Here is a 21,518-nt window from a genome sequence, read left to right on the forward strand (position 1 = left end):
TGGAAAGTGAGATCAACTAAAATAAGGAAATATTTTCCAGTTCCTAGAAGACTTTCTGATTAACTTAGTATATATATTTGGTTGAATAATTATACCAATTCATGGTTTCATCAAACATGCAAATACACACACACACACACACACACACACACAAATGAACAAATAAATGAATACATTTTGACTTGGATTTGAAAACAGAAGAACTTGTTATAATGCCAATCTTTCTTTACTACTAGCAAAGTTATCTGGGGCATTTCCATTAAATCTCGGCATTTTGACTGCTATTTGAAAAATGGTAATAATAACACATGTGTAAAGGGATCTGACAATAATGTTGTTGTAAATGTTTTTCTTGTAAACTGTAGAGACCTCTATAAATTAAGTATGATGTCAACATACACTTTTACAATAATATTCATATTAAAACATACATATGTAATTATTTATAAATATAATTTGATCATTGATTATGATTATTGGACTAGGTGATAGATACAGCATATATCTATCTAGAACTAGAAATCTCACTTATGAGATATAAGGTGAAATTATGCAATATTTTTATTTTTTCAGAATAAGATGCATGAAATTGTTAGCCTAGAGGATTTTTAAGTAAAATGTTATCAATTATTTATGGAAATGGAAAGCTAGGCACAACATCAATAGAGCAAACTGCATTCAATAACAATTCTTGCACTGTCATGAAATCAAAGCCATTTTCTCTGACAGGGCTACCTGTATTCAATAATTTTTGTTTTTGTGTTTTAATGCTGTCTTGATTTTGGACTGCAATATGAGACCAATGAACAAATGAAGATCTTCAAGATTTGCACACATGACCTCTTCAGCCCACGGTCTCACTAGCAATTTTGCAAAACATTTAGAAAGTAATGTCATCTGCCATTAAGTAAAATATCTGGTTTGTTATGTATGATCATTATTAACATAACTTTACCAGTTTATTTCATGATGGAAGGGATGAAAAAAGATAGATAATACTTGAAAGTATTTGAATTTAGGTCAGCATAATGGCAGGCAGCTCACGATTAAGATTATGCAGCAACATCTTTCTATTTTTCTCTCACAGTTATATTTAGTTCTTATAAAAGTCATCTCTGGGAAGATATTTGTGAGGTACAGTTATTATTCAAAACCCAACTGAACTGACATATCAAAATTTTATATTTTTTCCTCTAAGGTTAATGAATATTTACAAAGTTAATCAAGAATTGATATAATAATTCAGGAAAATTCTGGCATATATTTATTTTTTTTGCTTTGAATAATCAAGATTTTTGCTAACATTCATCAAATTTAAAAGGTAATCACTGAACTATTTATTTCTTGAAGCAAAATGTGAGAGACTTGGAAATTAAGGGAACAGTTGGAGGAAATTCCACAACTATATGCCCATCAGCAACCAACATTGGGGAAAAGAAAGCACTTTCTGGAATACACAATGAGTGGATTCTTCTACTTATGTATTTATCCAATAAGCACACATGCAATGTTTACTCTGATTCAGCAATTATGATAGACAACCGAAACACAAAAGTAATGTACACATGGCCCCTGACTTGAAGGAATAAACTGTCCAGAAGACAAACTGAAATAGTAAGAACACAAGTCTTAAAACTGCAAAAACTAATTTAATGGTTCATGGAGGTAGAACAGAAAAAGAAACAACTAATTACCTTGAGTTTCAGAGAGAATTTGAGCTTGTTTTTAATTTAAGAAAGATCCAAGATTTGTTTTAAAAAGTATTCCATATTTTAAAGACTTGAAAGTTTTACCTAAGTCAAAAATTTCAAGCACTTAATCTTTGTAATATTTTGGTTTCAGAATCTAGGTTTCCAAAAGACCATCATCCATGATACCAGTGAGTGAGATGTTTTCTAGGTAGTTCTACATTTTATTTATTTGTTTTAAATTTTTTAAGTTTATTTTTATTTATTTTGAGAGAGAGGGGATGAGAGGGGAGAGGAGAGAGAGAGAGAGAGGGGAAGAGAGAGAATCTCAAGCCAGTTCTGCACTGTCATGATAGAGCCTGATGTGGGGCTTGAAATTATGACCTGAGCCAGAATCAAGAGTTGGATGCTTAACTGACTGAACTGCGCAGGAGCATGCGGGTAGTTCTACATTTTAAATAAATAATATGAATTGCTTGTTCTGTATTTATTTCCCAGTGTATCGTATTCCTTAGCACACAAGGACCTGTGTTTATGTTAACTGATGGAAAGGTAGCTTGAGATAAGAAAGAACTTGTTAATACCCAGCAGTGAAAACCAAGATTTTCTGTAAGGAATAAAAAGTTGAATTCTAGATTTATTGGGAAAAATATGTTATGAATGCTAGCTTTCTTTCCTTTTTTTTTTAAATATTGTATTTAAAAAAAAAAGATTGCTCTTTTTATGCCCCATGTCTCAGTCTTCTTTGTCTTATTACTGATTTAGGCTACAATATTCCTACATGTAGAACTCATATTTCAAGTAAGCAAAATAACATTGAATCATATCATCATGGCTGACTTTTTGTGCATTTCCACATATCTTATTTTCCTATACATATATTGTATAGTAGGAAGTAAAATCAATGCTAAAAAATAGAAAGATCTCTCTCTCTCTCTCTCTCTCTCTCTCTCTCTCGTTCTCATTGTAATTGCTTCTTTTCTTCCAACAGTGATACAGGAAATAAAGTTGGTGTTATTTCCTTTAGGATGAAGAAACTTGGACTTAAAATTTGAGTTGCTCCATGATATACATATGAATGGTTGCCACTGTTTCTTTGTGCTGCTATATGCTGGAGAATATGAAAAGCATTAATACACTTGGATGTAGAAAGATAAGCACTTTAGTTTATAGCTGAGACCTCAAGAAAGTTGCAATTTCTCTGCATAAAAACCTGCGAGGAATGTTTGCTTTCACATTAGTAGCCAAGGAGAGAAGGGAGCCCCGCAAGATGACAAGAAGCCAGTGCTCCCAGTGGATGAATACACTATCAAACTCAGTGCCCAAGTGACTTTGAAACACGAGGAAGAACAATATTCAGTATTATGGTGTATGTTTTCCTCTGTTGTGGAGTAACATCCCCCACTGAGTTAGATTTTCATGGCTTAGCTCTTTGACTCACAGAGACTTAGTTAATTGGTTCTTTGAGAGTAATGGAGGAAGCGGAGCTACATCTGGGGACGAGAGAGGAGACACATGACACGGCACAAGCAGAAGATAGAAACAGAGAGACAGAGGATTTAGTAGGAGCAGCACTGACAGGGGAGTTGAGAGCATCTTCAGGTTTCTCCAGAGATGTTAGGAAGACTGCTTATTTGTTGTTAAATCACATGAGATGATGAGGTGAGTTTTAGCCAGTTTCAACTAAATCTTAAAGGTCAATGAAACCCTTACAAGCTCGAAGTCCTGAGAAACACCTAAAATTTTCCACTTGGCTTACACACACACACACACACACACACACACACACACACTACTACTACTACTATGGACTGCATTTTCTCCTCCCACTCCAAACACACACCCAGATACATATGTTTAAGCTTTATCTCTAATGTGATAGTTTTTAGATATGGAGTCTTTGGAAGGTAAGTTTTGATGAGGTCAGGAGGGTGGAGTTCTCAAATGGGATTCTCTCTCTCTCTCCTTGTCTTCCTCTTTCTTTCCATCATCTCTCTCCCTCTCTTTCTCTCTCTCTCTCTCTGTCTCTCTCTTTCTCTCTCTCTCTCTCCCTCTCTCTCTCAGCTATGTGAAGCATAGAAAGAAAAAGTCTATCTGAAATCCAGAAAGAGAGCCCTTACCAGAAAGCTAATTGGCTGGCACTTTGACTTCTTAATATTCAGATCGTAAGATAAATCTCTGATATTTAAGCCACCCAGACTATAGTACTTTTTGTAGCATCTCAAACACAATAACACATGTTCTATATATTTGCAGTTAGATTGGGATTTACGCTACTGTTTTCGAATCTGCTCCTTTATTTAGTCAGATACCAGGGATGTTTCCCCAATTCATTTAATTGAGGAACTTAACTTTCAAAAGCACCATTGTCAACATTCTGTGTATACATCTAAAACATTCACCATACTTTCACAAAACAAATAATTTATTTTACATCTATTAAGTAAAGAAAGCATTTTAAAAAAAACTATTTGAGAGAGAGAGAGAGAGAGAGAGAGAATGAGAATCCCAAGAAGGGTCTGACCTGACAGTGCAGAGCCTGATGTGGGGCTTGATCTCATGAACCCTGAGATTATGACCTGAGGCCAAAACCAAAACCACTTAACTGACTGAGCCACCCGGGCACCCGAAGTAAAGATAGCATTTTGTTTAAATATTAATTTACAGTATTTGGATATTATCTTTTTTTTTTTTGCTTAGAGTTATTAAAATTGAACACTTACCTACATTTTTAGCCCTTATGCTATAATTTGAATATATATTGTACATATGGTTTATTTATGCTAAAATTATAAACACTGATTTGTGATATTTTATTCATCTTTAGATTTTCCATAGTACATAGCACAGTGACTACATAGGGTAGAGACTCAGTAAATATTTCTTGGATGTTGAAGTAATCAAGTATTTATATTACAAAACTACCAGCTGTCAAGCAATAATATTTTTTTGTTTATTTTATAAGATTTGAGCAAATACTTATGGTTTTATTAGTAATTTTTTATTAGTTTTTAATCCTCCTTATCTTTTTGTATTTTCCCTCAGCAATCATGTGACTTAATGGTTTTACACCATTAACTCTACTGTCTCTCAAAATTAAAAAAAAATAAAAGTACTTTGCAAATTAAGTTTTGAGACCTAGATTTTTCAGCCAAATAAAAATTGCTTTAGAAACTTTCCAGTAAACCAATTATTTTGAATGACTTACAATTTGTCCAGGGTTTTACTGTAACTTACAGATTTGTTTTTGTTTTTGTTTTTTTTTTAACAAACACATTAAGCCTTAGAGAGATAAAAGCAGCACATCTCAAACCTGAATAAGCCAGGATATATCACAGGATGCAATTATTAAGCGACATAGTACAAAGATGTCATTGAGCAATCATTGAAAAAATAAACAGAAAAAATAATTGCAATTGATTTAATCAAAGTCATGCCTTTTTATTTCAACTCTAGAACTTGCACATACAAAATAAGAAATATAATCCTATATCATAATATTTCAGAGGAATTAGCTGTGAAGAAGTATTGAGTGGTAGTTTTTAGGGCAATTCTGTAATTTAAAACCTAAAAACTTTTTTCAGGGCATTCCCAAATGAGACTGTACCAACCATGGCGTTGCCCATATTATCACCTAAATGAATACCCTAATGATCCAGAGAATAATAACTAAAAATCTAGTGATCTTCCTTTGCTGTCATGTGGAGTCAATATTAGATTTAAAGAACATTCCTGATAGGGGAAATATCATAAGATTTGCAAGCCAACAAACCTTGTGTCTATGACGCTAGTCGTAAGCCAAGCCTTTCTCATCATGTCACATTGTTTTGCACTGTTTATATGTGAGTGTAAACTATACTTTCAAGTTAACAGGCCCAAGGTGTGTTTGATCAATAGCTCAGCATCTATATTATCAATATTTTTACTCTTTCTAAATCCACTCTTTATTGGATGATCTGAATGATAGGATCAGTCATGCCTGGATTCTTTCATTCTGCATGTACTGACTTTATGTTTCAGTTGAAGTTCAGGAAGTTGGAGGATATCTTGTTCTTAATATACCTATCTTCTTCCTACGTGTTTGTTTGTTTTCTCAGACTGACAGTGAGAAATCAATCTTTGATGAAATTATGAGAGTCATCCTAAACAACAACATTTCTATCATTTGTCACTTCCTCTTTTACTTCCAATTCACTAACCAAAACAGTTTTGTGTTTTCAACCTATTTCTTTATTCTAGGATAGACTTCCTCCAAAAGTTCTGGCATTACAAAATAACAGAAACTAGAACCTTATTTTGTTACAATGTGACTTTATTATAGCTCAAATATAACGTTTATATATAAGCCATAAGGCCACATAACTTGGCCAACGCTTTGATAATTTTTAAATGTTTATTTATTTTTGAGAGAGAGAGAGAGAGAGAGAGAGAGAGAAAACGTGAGCAGGGGAGGGGCAGATAAAGAGGGAGACACAGAATCCGAAGCAGGCTCTCAGTCCCCAACTGTCGGCACAGACCTCGACATGGGGCTGGAACTCACAAGCTGTGAGATCATGACCTAGGCTGAAGTTGGACTTTTTTTTTTTTTCATTTTTTAATGTTTATTTTTGAGAGAGAGAGAGAGAGAGAGATCGCAAGCTGGGGAGGGTCAGAGAGACAGAGGCAGACCCAGAAACTGAAGCAGGCTCCAGGCTCTGAGCTGTCAGCTCAGAGCCTGATGTGGGACTCGAACCGACAAACTGCGAGATCATGACCCGAGCTGAAGTCGGGCGCCTAACCGACTGAGCCACCCAGGTGTCCCTGCGCCTGATAATTTTTAGATTACCCCTTTTTTTGTCTTTTTTAGCTCCACACAAAAGAAGTCACATGAATCCATTACAGCAAGTTAATGGAAATATTCTGTTTTTATTCTCCAAAAAATTTTTAGGAAACATACTAATTAAGCCGGTAATGTATAAGAGGTTAGGCGAGGTTTTCCAGGGGTTGCCAGTTTAAGTTAGCAAACCTGTACCTGAAAGGGGATCTAGATTAAGATTAATAATAATCAGGATGACAATAATAATAGACCTCATACTTTCATAGCAATTGACATGTGCCAGGCACTATCCTCGGTGATTCACATGTAGTAACTCATAAAAATATTAACAAACAGAATGCTATAGATTATAATGATATTACAATATTTAATGATGTCTATGGTTCATGGCAGAAACTGCAGTTTCTATAGGCAGGTCAGTAACTGTCTGGTCGATATAGGCCAGACCCTGGTGCTCATGATATCTGTGGGTTCCAATAGGTATTGAGCTGACTGTCCTCTTGAGTTCTAGCACTTCTGACAAGAATAACAACAACCCTGCAATTTCTAGGTCTGCCCTAAGGGGCATCTATGGACCTCCTCGGGCCACTGGTGTGTTTTCAATTTGGGGGCATTCTGTGGTGTCTCCATTCTCTTAACCCCTCATACATTAGTTTGAAGTAACTGCATGGGGAGCCCCAGGAGGCCCAGACAGTAGCTATTTATCAACAGATAAACTTGGAAATTGTACCGATTAGCACAGGTCTCCCAGTGAAAACCATAGAAGTGTTAGCTTGGGTGATGAGTGAAGAAAACAATTTCCCTCCAGGACCATCAGATCAGAAGCAAAAGACTAGGTCAGGTGTTGTTTTTAGGAAGTGTTTTGAAAACATGGTATGGACTGAGAATGGATTGCAGATGTCTACAATTGCCTTTACAAGGAAGTTGAAGAAAGCAATATAGTCTGAAATGGAAACATGAGTTCATATCCAGGGGCCGGAGACTGACCATGAGACAGGTCCAAAAAATACAGAATTTGATCTTGACTTAACGGGAGGTTGTGGGATTTATAAAAGGTAAGTCTAGAAATATCAGTTGACTTTATTTATTTTTTTTTTTTGGCTTTTTTAGCTTTTTATTTATTTATTTATTTATTTTATAAATAAGATTTTTTTTTATATATATGAAATTTATTGACATATTGGTTTCCATACAACACCCAGTGCTCATCCGAAAAGGTGCCCTCCTCAATACCCATCACCCACCCTCCCCTCCCTCCCACCCCCCATCAACCCTCAGTTTGTTCTCAGTTTTTAACAGTCTCTTATGCTTTGGCTCTCTCCCACTCTAACCTCTTTTTTTTTTGTTCCTTCCCCTCCCCCATGGGTTCCTGTTAAGTTTCTCAGGATCCACATAAGAGTGAAACCATGTGGTATCTGTCTTTCTCTGTATGGCTTATTTCACTTAGCATAACACTCTCCAGTTCCATCCACGTTGCTACAAAGGGCCATATTTCATTTTTTCTCATTGCCACGTAGTATTCCATTGTGTATATTAAATCATAGAATACCCACATGTCCCACAGACATCAATTGGAGCACAATTGCCAAGATGTGGGGAGTTATTAGAGGCAGCGGGAAGGGGAGTTCCCTGATGACCAACATTACTTACAGGGGAAACTGAGCACCAGGAAGTAGCAGGAGTTAAAATGGAAAGAAATTAATGTAAAGGAGATCATTTCTGAGGCTACGCACAAAACAAAAACATAATGGAGAGACAGAAAAATTGATTGGTGAGAATAGAAGAGAAGGATTCAAGAGACTTTAAGAGAATAATTTGCAGCAATGATTGTGAACTATGTCCATTGGGTTGGTAGGCCACCTACCATGGCGGGGTGGTTCAGCAGCCTCTAGGCCTATTATGCTTCTCGCACCTGGAAGAACTGAACTTCTGTATTCCACCTCGACCAGCGATTTTGAAAACGGTTCCATTTTTAGTGTTTACATATTCTCTGTTAAATTCCTCTTCAAAATTATAAAAGTAATGGGGCTCCTGGGTGTCTCAGTCAGTTAAACGTCAGACTTCGGCTCAGGTCATGATCTCACGGTTTGTGAGTTTGAGCCCCGCGCGGGGTATGTGCTGACAGCTTGGAGCCTGGGGCCTGTTTCGGATTCTGTGTCTCCTTCTCGCTCTGCCCCTCCCCCACTTGCAGTCTACCTCTCTCTCTCTCTCTCTCTCTCAAAAAGAAATAAATGTAAAAATAAATTTTAAATTATAAAAGTAAGGATCCAATTTGGAAAAAATGAAAGCTCTGTGATGCTCTCTCTCTATATATATTTGTTTATATTTATATATATAATATTTGTTTATATTTATATATAAATATATACATGGTTTATATTTATATATACACATATTTGAATATATGAAATATATAAATTATATATAAATAAACATATAAATGTAATATTTGTTTATATTATATGTTATTATAGAGTTATGTACAAATATATAAATTTATATATATTTATGTTTATATAACTGTATGCATATATTTATGCTTATAAATGTATATATTTGTATATACAATTGTATATACAACTATACAATTATATATACAAATATACATTGTATATTTGTAATACAAATGCATTCATACATGTATATATATAAATGTACTTGTTTACACTGGACACGAGTTTTGTATAAGAATTTGGGGAATGACTGAATTAGAAGAACAAGAAAGAGAGAGAGAAAACAGTGGAAACAAAATGAAAAACCTGGTAACTGAGAAAAATCAAGAAGAAAAATCATACGAAGGACAAAAATATATACTTTTGAAGTCTGTAGGGTTTAGTATGCTTCAAAAAAGCACACGCAAGATATTGGAGGTGAACATTTGGAATTGGATATTATGTCTGTAGAAATTGCTCTTGAAATCATGAGAACATAAATTTGCCAAGTGGTGAAAAGATAAAGAAAAGGAAAGGTGTTTGCAAACAGAGCAAACTTTTGAGCTCATACTTTCAAGGGAGAGAACTAAAAACAAGTCTTGAAGGGAAAACATGATCAGTTCTACAGAGCAACAGAAACTAGGCCTCTTTGGCCAATAGAGAAGTCAAGGACAGTTGGAGTTCTGAGAAAACTTGTAATTGGAAGGAGGTTCTCAGTAATTTTAATTGTATGTGGTCAAGACAGATTAAGCCTTAGAAAGTGCTGATGAATCCAGTTTTCAAAAGAGCAGTTGCACTCAAATGATGTGGAAAGAACACCAAGGTGATTAAGTAATGAGAGCATGATGAGGGAAAGGACACGGAGATGACTATTTCAGGACGTTTGACAAGAAAAGGAAGGGAAGAAAAAAAATATTGCAACACTTTGGTAGGGTCTAAGAGAACCATTTTTGTTTCTGTGTTGTTGTTTTAAATTTCTTTTTTAGAATTTATTTATTCTTTAGAGAGAGGGAGACAGAGCATGAGTGGGGGAGGGGCAGTGAGAGAGAGAGACACAGAATCCAAAGCAGGCTCCAAGTTCTGAGCTGCCAACACAGAGACTGATGCGGGGCTTGAATTCATGAACTGTGAGATCATGAACTGTGACCTAAGCCGAAGTCAGACGCCTAACTGACTGACTCAACACCCAGGTATTGTTGTTTTCAAGACCATAGGATACCTCACTGTACATTCTGGGGCCCATAGGAATTGCTGATATCAGTGGAGAGAGAGATTGAGATAAAAGATGAAAGTTTGAAGGAATAATTGATTGAGCACTAAGGTTTGGGGAGTCAGGATCAAAAATAAAAGTGAAAGGGTATTTTTAGCAACAAAATACAAAAACATAGGTTTAAGGAGGATATATGAAATTACATGTGCGGGCATCAATTTCAGTAATTGAGAAAAAAATTTCCTGCTGAAAATGTGAAGGGAGACTAGGACAGGGTTCGATAATTGGGGCAAATGGTAGTGTTTTATACAGCTACTATTTAAATAAGTACTTAAAAAGCAATACATATTTGAATTAAAAAGATTATTGATCAGTATGGATGCTTGGAGTTGAGGATATAGTCATCACAAATAAAAAACAAATCGAAACTGGGGCGCTTGGGTGGCTCCCTCCCTTAAGTACCTAACACTTGATTTCCCCTCAGGTCGTGATCTCAAGGTTCATGGGATCAAGTCCCCCTTGAGCGCAGAGTCTGCTTGGGATTCTCTGTTTCCCTCTTCTCTGCCTCTCGCCTGCTTGCATGTGTATGTGTGCACTATCTCTCTCTCAAAATAAGTAAACATTAAAAAAAACAAATCTAAACTTAAGGAGACACATTATTTGAAAATACTGTTGCAATGGTGGTCAGGAACCCTAGCAACAGGGATAGCAGTCTGGTCATGAGATGTGCAGGCATCTCCAAGTTAGGCAAAGTTAGGCGTCCATTACGCAAATGACTTTTCTTTTATAAGGAGAAGTAAACAAGGCTAGCAAGAACCAGGTGTGAGACGAACAGAAGGTGTGATCAGACAGTTGACTGGTGAATGTTTTTCCTTGAGATCAGTAGATTCTCTGAAGGGCCCTTAGGGAGACATTGTTCTCCATTCAGACGTTTGCTCAAGAATGGGTCAGAGAAGAGACCAGTGGGGAGAGGAGACATCTGACTCCATTCTGGCCAGGACAAGCTAGTGAGCATTTTGCCCTAAAGGGACAGTGGGCACATAGTATTCAGCTAATCATTTATGAGACAAACAATGGGAATCTGGGGGATTGTGTCTGTCCCTGTCATAGGCAAACAAGAGGGTCATTTCATTTGGAAGTCTTGTCTAGGTCAAATGGAGAAGGGTGGTTCCTTACAGGCAACTGTTTCCCAGACACAAAGGTTGGGACGATTCTTCACTGTGGCTGTTTTCCAGGAACTTGAGGTCAGGTAAATTTCAATATTGTCAGTTACTACTGCTTTAACTTAAATATTTCAAATGTCACTGAACTACTGAGAAGAAATGGACAAAATGGAAACTGCATGTTGCTGGAGAATGGCAGAATTTAAAAAAAATGTGAATTCAGATGGGGCTAAGCTTGTTCAGTGGCATTAAGTAATCATAGTTAAATGGCTCCCTCTAGAGACAAGGACGGAGAACAGGCTTTCTTCCTGCAGGATGCTGGCAAGAAGGGCCAAAGCAAAGACAGAAATCCGAACTATTACATCCAGGCCCACAATATTGTTTAAATGAAGAATACACGTGTGCGTGTGCATGTGTGTGTGTGTGTGTGTGTGTGTGTGTGTGTAGGAGTGTCTCAAAATTGCAACTAATTTTTATTGGTGTTTTCCTAGGTTTTCTACTACAGCTGTGGGAGATCTAGCCATTCCGAGAACACATAAAGTATCAGTGATGGATAAAATAAAGTTCCATTATGATTGCATCCCATGAGTCATGTTTTTTTAATGGAACAGCTGCAGGCTTAAGGTTTGCACATAGGTCAGGAATTGTCAATGTTGTTAATACTGAGAATTAGATGGGCTGGGGGTACATATAAGTAATTGAATGTAGCAAAGTCTGTTCAGGCATAATTTAATCAACCATAGGGTATCAGTCAGAGTCCCTAGAGAGAAGAAATGTCACATGCTTGGATAATAGAAAACTGTTTTAATAAAGGGGGGATTTTCAAAGTCATGATCATATGGAGGGATCCCCAAGGAATAGTCTAGGGAGGCTGTATTACTCTTAAGTCTGAGTACAGAGAGCTTCTGGCCATACATGGGATTCAGCTAACCACCAGGGAGCAGGTCTAGGAAACCAAAACAATCTGCATAATCTCATCCCCCTCCTCTCTTGCAGTCATCTGCCATACTTCTCATCCTGAACCCTAACCAGAAATCAGATTTCCCCTTTGTTAAATATGCGAGTCACATTACTTTTGTTGCATGTGCTCTTTGTCTCCCAGGCAGTATCACCAGACGTCCCAGTAGGACTCACAGGAAGACACCTTTAAAACCCTAAAGTGTAAGCCCCTTCATAACCTAAGGCCCAAATCTGGAAGGAATTCTCCCCTAACCTGGAGCAGATGGAGTGAAAATGAGGAAAACCTATCTCAGACTTGTCTCATGGCATATCCAGGCATTATATCCTGAAATAGAGACAAAAAGGACCATTTGAAAGCTACTTATCTGCTCTTATTTAAAGCATCTAAACCTAGATGAATCCAAAATATACCTTATACGAAAATATATAGTTTTTTAAAAATATTTATGTATATAATTTGAAAGAGTGCGAGAGCAGGAGAGGGGCAGAGAGGGAAGGAGAGACAGAATCTCAAGCAGGCTCTGCGCTCAGCTCTGCAGAGCTAGACATGGGACTTGGTCTCACTCCCACAAACCACAAGATCATGACCTCAGCCAATATCAAGAGTCAGATGCTTAACCAACTGAACCAGAAAAGATATATATTTTTTAAATTTTTAAATGTTTATTTTTGAGAGAAAGAGAGACAGAGAGTGAGCAGGGGAGGAGCAGAGAGAGGGAGACACAGAATCCGAAGCAGGCTCCAGGCTCTGAGCTGTCAGCACAGAGCCTGACAACGGGGCTCAAACTCCTGAACTACGAGATCATGACCTGAGCCAAAGTCGGACACTTAACTGACTGAGCTACCCAGGCCCCCCAAAACATATTATTTTTAGTGGATAAATTACCTTTAACCTAACCTGTTCTTGTCACATTCCTAAAGCAATTCCGGGGAAGATTGGGGATTTGAGGGATGTGGTTGGATGACAGCTTGTTGGAGAGACTATAAAAACAGGGCAACTAGGAAGGACGATGTGTGAATCTATCCTCCAAGGGACTATTGCTCTATTCTCTCGTAGGAAGGGAATTTCATGACTGCATACAACACAATACAGGCATTATAACAATCTACCTATGATATCTGAGTTGACATATTTGATGTCAACAAAGGGTTAATTAGAATGGAGAAATGGCAACAAAACTGAGCCTGTGAAGTAATCTGTGGTGTTAACACACATATTTCCATTTTTGGAAGCAAAACAAAAAAATAAAAGAAGCATAATAAGCAAATGACATAGAGGAATTAATAGTTTAATTACCATGCTTAGCACAATGGAAATATGTCAAACTAGAACCAAAAAAAACGGAGAGGGAAAGCTTTTCCAAAGCCCTGGACATACTCACAAAAATCAGCTATTATATTACGCACAATAGCAATGTCAAAAGTGAATAAATAATATGTCTATTCAAACAAACTAATAAAATTTTCTTTCAACTTTCCATATTTTGGACATATGATGTGAAACTGCATTTAGATAATACTGAGTAAATAAAACAAGCATTAGTTACCAATACTTATAGAAAAAACTGTATTCAGAGGAAAATGTACATGTTTAAATAGTTTGTCATAAATCAAAAATGATACAAAATAAATTAAATGTTCATTTATTTCAAGAATTAGAAGTCATAAAATATATGTAATGAAAACAATAGGAATATGTAAATATTATAGCTAACGTAATAGAACAGGATACATAAAAAATAAAATCTAATAAATGTTTTGCATGGGGTAAAAATAATCAAGAAAAACTGTTAGAGAACAAAATAGCTAAACTGAACATGAAAAAAATGTATATACTTATATCGGGAAAACCTATAAACACAAATTATATTTTATATTATATAATAACAACACAAAAAGTAAACTAAAATTTAGTATGTTTTATTTCATTTTTATTTAGTAAATGATATTTTGTTATATTCATTTTTGCATTTTATTATAAAATATTTATAATATTGCACTTTATTATATTTATCATATTATGTCCATATTTTATTTATTATTTTTACCATGTTCTATTATAAGATACATATTACTGTATTTTTCAACTTTGAGAAGATATATTTGAAATCACATAAATTAAATGTTCTTTTAGGAAAATTTAAGTTAATACATTTTCCCATGAGAATTCTTGCAAAATATTGAACAGATAATTCCCATCTTCATAAACTGATCTAAAGCAAAGCTCTGGATAAAATATTTCTTTTTCTCTCCTGCTGGTTTCATGCTTCTTATTCCAGTAAAGTTATTGATTTTTTATCTTTTTTACTTTATTTTTCTGCTTTATAATGGAATTTTTCATAGAAAGTAATGCCACAGTAGGTTCTTATTTCATGCATGTTAAATATATACAGAAAAAAGGTGACCGATGCAAGGTTTTTCAGTTTGTTTCATGGAGAAGCATGTTCATTTCTTGCCTCTGAATCTTTCTCCTCCTTCTGCCCATCTGTCATGCTAAAATTTGTTTATGTTAAACTTTACACATCTTTCTCTTTCCTTCATGGATACCAGTCCCTTTGAAATGCTAGTAATTTCTATTTAATTCCCTTAGTCTTTGTTACGTCTGCATTGTACATCTTTAGGCGTGTGTTGGACTAAAGTGGGCCAACAGTTACAAGCCTGAGTACTGGGTGATGAGTGGAAGGCACCAAATTAGCTCCGCGGGGACTTCATCCTCCCCTTTCTCTCTGTTGTCAGATTAACTTTCTAAAACATGGCTTTTATAAACCTTAATTGCCAATAAATTTCCATTTTCTCTGCAGGAAAGTGTAAATTTGAAAACAGGAAAGCTACCATGGGTTCCATTTTTTAATCTACCTTTTAAGCTCTATCACCACTACTCATCATCGTTATGAACAAAACCTCAAGCCATGCTGAGCTGTTCATTATTACTTTTTCTCATTATCCCTTTTCCCTTTGCTACACTTTCACTATTTTTTAATTTCCCAGTGATGCCTTTTCCACCACATCCCTATGTCCGAAAACAAAACAAACAAAACAAAACAAAACAAAACAAAACAATCCAGGGCCATTAAAAAAAAAAAAAATCCCATCTCAAAGTAACTTTCTTAGGTCCTCACGGGTAGCTGCTTCACTCAGGAAAGCAAGCACACCAACAAACCAATATCCCCTAGAATAAAATGCCCTCTCACAGGATTTTATCCACAAATGGCTTAGTTCAATTATTTTCATCTTCTACTTTTGCTTCTCAGATGCATGCTTTCCCACACGACAAAGAACACACTCGATTCTTACTTATATGTCACTGCTTCCACAAAATGTCCTAACAAAATTGCACAAAAACAAAGAGTAAACAGAAAATATTTGTGAAATAAATGGATAACATAATTCATTGCATACTGGGCTCTTAAGCAACTTGAGGTTATTCCGTAAGTGATGTTGTCATTTCACTGGGGACAAACTACTATTTTAATGCTGCCAGCATTTTCTTTCCGTGCAGCCTAGACATTGAATTTGGCTCTGCTTCAAAGGACCACTTGCTTATGTAAATGCAAAGCTCCAATCTTAAACAACATAAGAAATGAAATAATTCTGAAATAATATGAGAAACCAAGAGAGTCTGCTGATCTTTTTATTGTTTAAATCCTCTATAGCAGTTCCTCTCAGCTCAGAGCCAGAAAAAGTGTGGCGTCTCTCATGTGACCAGCTCCCAGAAAATTATGATTTGTACTCCATTAGATTTCCCTTTTGGTTTCAGCTACAGGGGGTTCAGAAATAAATTTTGGATATACATACCACAACTTTCCTAATTTTTTGTTTCTCACCTGATTAAGAATTTCTTTGTAAACATCTTTATAACATCTTTATAAAGATGTTTATAAGATATTTATAACATCTTTATTTTTTTAATTTGTTGCAGAACTTTGTTCTCTGATGAGGAATTTTGTAAAAGTATTATGATAAGTAAGCTGAAGACATTTTGGAGGAGGGCAGACAGACTGTAAATAAACTAAGTATTGCTGTATAAAGGATAAGTATTTTTCTTTGCATATATCTTGTCTTTTCAATTTTAAGATCATTGAAGGCAAAAATGACACTCATACAATAATCACTAGAAATTACCTTGTGATGATGAATTGCTAGAATTTTTCACTTTCCTTCTTTCAGTCAACACGTCTAACTCAACTGAGGGTTCCTGTGGAATCTATGCAAAACGGACCCTAATTTGCCTGCTATTTTCCATTCTCATTTCTCCCTTCTTAGTTCAAACCGCTGTCAACTCACACCTTCATTACTTCAGGATTTTCCTAAAATCTCTCTTATACTTTTATTCCCAGTGATTTAGTGCCATCATGGCAGCAGAGAGGTTATCTTACGTCTCATCATTTATATCTTGGTTTAAATATAACCTTCTAAGAAAATCTTCCCTGATCATCAAATCTGAGGTTGACCGCTCAGTCGTTGTCTATGTCACCAACTGTTTTAATTCTAATAGCTCCCTTATCATTCCTTGAGATTTTCTTATGTATATCCATCCATCGACCCATCCATCGTATGTCTTCTGGTTGGTTCATTTATTACCAACACCCATTTAGAATTCAAGATCCCTGAAAGAAGAAATATCAGTCATGTGTTCACTCCCATTCTCCTTCTGGACCTACACTGATGTCTAATGTATGGAAGGTATTTAATAAAAAAAATTAAATAAACAACTGTTAACATGAAAAACACTCAGTAACACTTTGCGTACATCATCTCAATTATTAATATTCACTACAAAGTATCTATCTTTCTAGTGACAGATCAAGTAGTAGTCGATATCATCCCCTCAATGAGTGAGGAAAGTAAGACTTGGGGAGGTGAAGTAACTGGTGCAATTGTCTTTCTCTATAGGTTCTATTAAAAAGGTGTTACTCGCTTTTTTTGGTGAAACAAAACAAAATGTATGTACAATCTCAGTGCACAGATTTGGCTTTATTCAATCGATTGTACACTTTAGTTACAGGACATTATAATATTTATTCAAAAATAGATTTTTCTGTTTCTCTTTCTATGCTGTATTTCTTTTTTTTGTTATTTATTTATTTTAATGTTTATTTTTTTTCAATATATGAAATTTATTGTCAAAATGGTTTCCATACAACACCCAGTGCTCATCCCAAAAGGTGCCCTCCTCGATACCCAGTTTGTTCTCAGTTTTTAAGGGTCTCTTATGCTTTGGCTCTCTCCCACTCTAACCTCTTTTTTTTTTTTCCCCTTCCCCTCCCCCATGGGTTTCTGTTAAGTTTCTCGGGATCCACATAAGAGTGAAAACATATGGTATCACTCTTCCTCTGTATGGCTCATTTCAGTTAGCATCACACTCTCCAGTTCCATCCACATTGCTACAAAGGGCCATATTTCGTTCTTTCTCATTGCCATGTAGTACTCCATTGTGTATATAAACCACAATTTCTTTATCCATTCATCAGTTGATGGACATTTAGGCTCTTTCCATATTTGGCTATTGTTGAGAGTGCTGCTATAAACATTGGGGTGCAAGTGCCCCTGTTTCTATGCTGTATTTCAAATAACATTACCATCTACTGCCATAGTTATGCTTGAGAAGATATGTATGTTAGTTGTCCTAGTCAAATACATATTTATTCATAATCATATCACAGTATTTGGTGAGTTTTTAATTGAAAATATGCATGGTATTCAAGATCTCATAATTATCTTTTCCAGTCATCATTATGCCACTGAGGTTCATTCATATTGATATCTACAGATTCAGTATTGTCTTTGAACATCCCTGTGATACTCTTCTATATGAATACCACACATTTTACTCTCTAGATCTACATCTTTAGGCCCTTAGGAATATAGCAATTTGGGCTATTCCAGACAGTGCTGCATGAACTTTTTTATCTGTAATTTGTGTGTCCCTGCGAATGATTCATAGGCCTTTAGCAGATATTGTATGGTCTGTAGAAACACCCAAAAATATGCAGATGCTTTGTGTATGCACCATGTGATTTTTTTTTGGTGGAAAACTTTGCCCAATTCTCAGAGATATATAGATCCAAAATATGTAAGTATCAAAAGCCAAATTTCTCAGTTATGACTGCTCAATATTTTCCATATTAGTATATGTTGACAATTTTCCGCATTGACTGCATTTATTTATATGACTTCTAGCAAAGGCTGTGCCGTCGTAAAGTTAATAGCCATTTCCTTTTTTGATTTTTGCATGCCTGATTAAAAATTTGTATCACATTATTATTTGAATTTGAATGTCTCTATGTACTTGTGAGACTGAACATCCATGGGAGTGTTCTTATCACGTACTTGAAGTATGATGAAAATTGACTTTTCATTTTGTAATAACATTCCACCAATGGTCCCAACATGGCGTCTCTCTCAGAGTCTATACCCTTTGCAGTGTCCTCCCTCTACACATGGGAAGCAGTTCCCACTTGGAGTTCAATCATGATTTGCCTAATTGAGTCACAATTGTAGCGATGCCACCAGTTTTAACTAGGTATCAAGAGGCTTGGTGTATTTTGCCTGCCATTTTATGCCTCCACCATTTTCATTGAGAAAGCGCCTCAGTGGTGTATAGGTCAGAAAAAGGGGGGTGAAAGACACAGGGAGCACAGCTGCCCCAGCTAAGCTACTCCAACCACACCAGCCTTGAATGTAGCCTCCAAACTCAGCCACAGATGCATGAGTCCTATGAAACCTGATGGGGTTCCTGAAAGCTAGAGAGTAAAATATGTGTATTCATATAGAAAAATATCACAATTATTATTATATGTATAATTATAAAACCCACAGAAAGTAGAACCTCTAAAGACAATGTTTTAGATCTTTAAGATCTTAAAGTATGAATGTGCATGTGAAAAAAAGAACACTTTCTGGTCCATAAATTAATTATAATTATCAGTCAAATGGAAGCCCATATTCAGTGTTAATGAGTAATGAGTCTGGAAACTCTCTATTAGCTAAATATCTTTTAAACTACAATAAATTCACAGCGCTTACTAGGAAGATATTTAAAGTAATAGTGTCTTTGGGGAGTCTTGGTGGCTCAGTAGGTTAAATGTCCGACTTCAGTTCAGGTCATGATTTCGCGGTCTCTGAGTTCGAGCCCCGCATTAGGCTCTGCGCTGACAGCTCAGAGCCTGGAGCCTGCTTCAGATTCTGTGCCTCCCTCTCTCTCTGCCCTTCCCTCACTCACGCTCTCTCTCCCTCTCTCAAAAATAAATAAACATTAAAAAAATTAAAGTACTAATGTCGTAACATGCCATTATATAGAAAGAACAGACATTTTAGCATGTGACCTTTAGTGTGGGTATGAATGTGTGTTTGTGTTTTCTGAGCTGCTTCCAAATATTCGTGTCTATAAATACTTAAATGGAAACATAATAGAACAGATTTTATCTACTTGTTCTTCACATTCTTCAAAAATCTTTAATTTCTTCTCTCCTCCCTGCTTCTAATATTGTTATAATCACTGTTGTTTATAGTTTCATATCCACAGGTGTGGATCCCCAGGTGTGCAGGGGGATCCTGCTTCTAAAGCATCCACATTGGGGCGCCTGGGTGGCGCAGTCGGTTAAGCGTCCGACTTCAGCCAGGTCACGATCTCGCGGTCCGGGAGTTCGAGCCCCGCGTCAGGCTCTGGGCTGATGGCTCGGAGCCTGGAGCCTGTTTCCGATTCTGTGTCTCCCTCTCTCTCTGCCCCTCCCCCGTTCATGCTCTGTCTCTCTCTGTCCCAAAAAAATAACATAATAAAAAACGTTGAAAAAAAAATTTAAAAAAAATAAAAAAAAATAAAGCATCCACATCGCACATGTCATAATTAGAATAAAACAAAATAAATCTCCTCATCAAACTTTTATATAAGTAGTTAATAGTGTTTGCTACATTTTTTGGTAGTGATATATAATATCAGTATATGGATTGCATCATTTAAGTAGTGAATTTTATCATTCCTGATGTGTTTATAGTGGCCAGCCGTGAGCTAGGAATATGAGCTTTTAATAAATATTCTAACTGATTTTTCATTTAATGCATTTACCTGGATTGATGCAACTCATGGTTTCTAAATCTTCTACAGAACAATAAAATATAGAAATTCCTATGCGACTTCAAAAATAGCTAAAAAGTACTTATTTAAATCTGCATGGCAAACGTATCATTCATTTTCTTTATTTCAGGAAAGATTTATTTTAAAAAATTACAGACTTATTAAAATATCGTTAAATTAGCCAGCAACCAATTGTTAAAAAATGTGAGTTAAAGCCTAAATTCTTTATAAAATGCATCGTACAGTGTTTTCAGGTTATACACTGACCATTCAATGCATATCTTTTGTTCTCTTACCTTTTGGGCATGAAAGCAACTGAGAAGGGGCAGTGGGTACTCCGCCCCATTCCGGTGTGGACTCTATGACTCCACAATCAAGTTTGCAAACGCTATCTTTGGACAGCAACAGCTCTCATCTACTTGCTTCAGCAGGTCACACTCTCCTGGAGATCTATCAACAAACGTCATCTCTATCATTTAGAATCTCTTGTGGTTTGTTTTCCTTTCTTTTCTTTCCCTCCCGCCTTCTCACATGTTCATGTTTTGTTTCTTAAATTCCACATATGAGCGAAATCATATAATATTTGTCTTTGTCGGATTGACTTTTTTCACGTAGTATAATACATTCTAGCTCCATCCACATTGAGAACAAACTGAGGGGTGATGGAGGGAGGTGGATGAGGGATGGGCTAGATGGGTGATGGGGATTAAGGAGGGCACTTGTGATGAGCACTGGGTGCTGTGTGTAAGTGAAGTCACTGGATTCCACTTCTGAAACCAATATTTCACTGTCAACTAACTAAAATTTGAATTTAAAAAAAAGGCATCTTTGGCTGTGCAGAAGCTTTTTATCTTCATAAGGTCCCAGTAATTCACTTTTGCTTTTAATTCCCTTGCCTTTGGGGATGTGTCGAGTAAGAGATTGCTACGGCTGAGGTCAGAGAGGTCTTTTCCTGCTTTCTCCTCTAAGGTTCTGATGGTTTCCTGTCTCACATTTAGGTCCTTTATCCATTTTGAGTTTATTTTTGTAAATGGTGTGAGAAAGTGGTCTAGTTTCAACCTTCTGCATGTTGCTGTCCAGTTCTCCCAGCACCATTTGTTAAAGAGGCTGTCTTTTTTCCATTGGATGTTCTCTCTTATGTGGATCCTGAGAAACTTAACAGGAACCCATGAGGG

This window comes from Lynx rufus, unplaced genomic scaffold (assembly GCF_022079265.1).
Source record: "Lynx rufus isolate CCGP_SWC_20201006 ecotype Redwood Valley unplaced genomic scaffold, mLynRuf1.p SCAF_3, whole genome shotgun sequence".
NCBI lineage: Eukaryota > Metazoa > Chordata > Mammalia > Carnivora > Felidae > Lynx > Lynx rufus.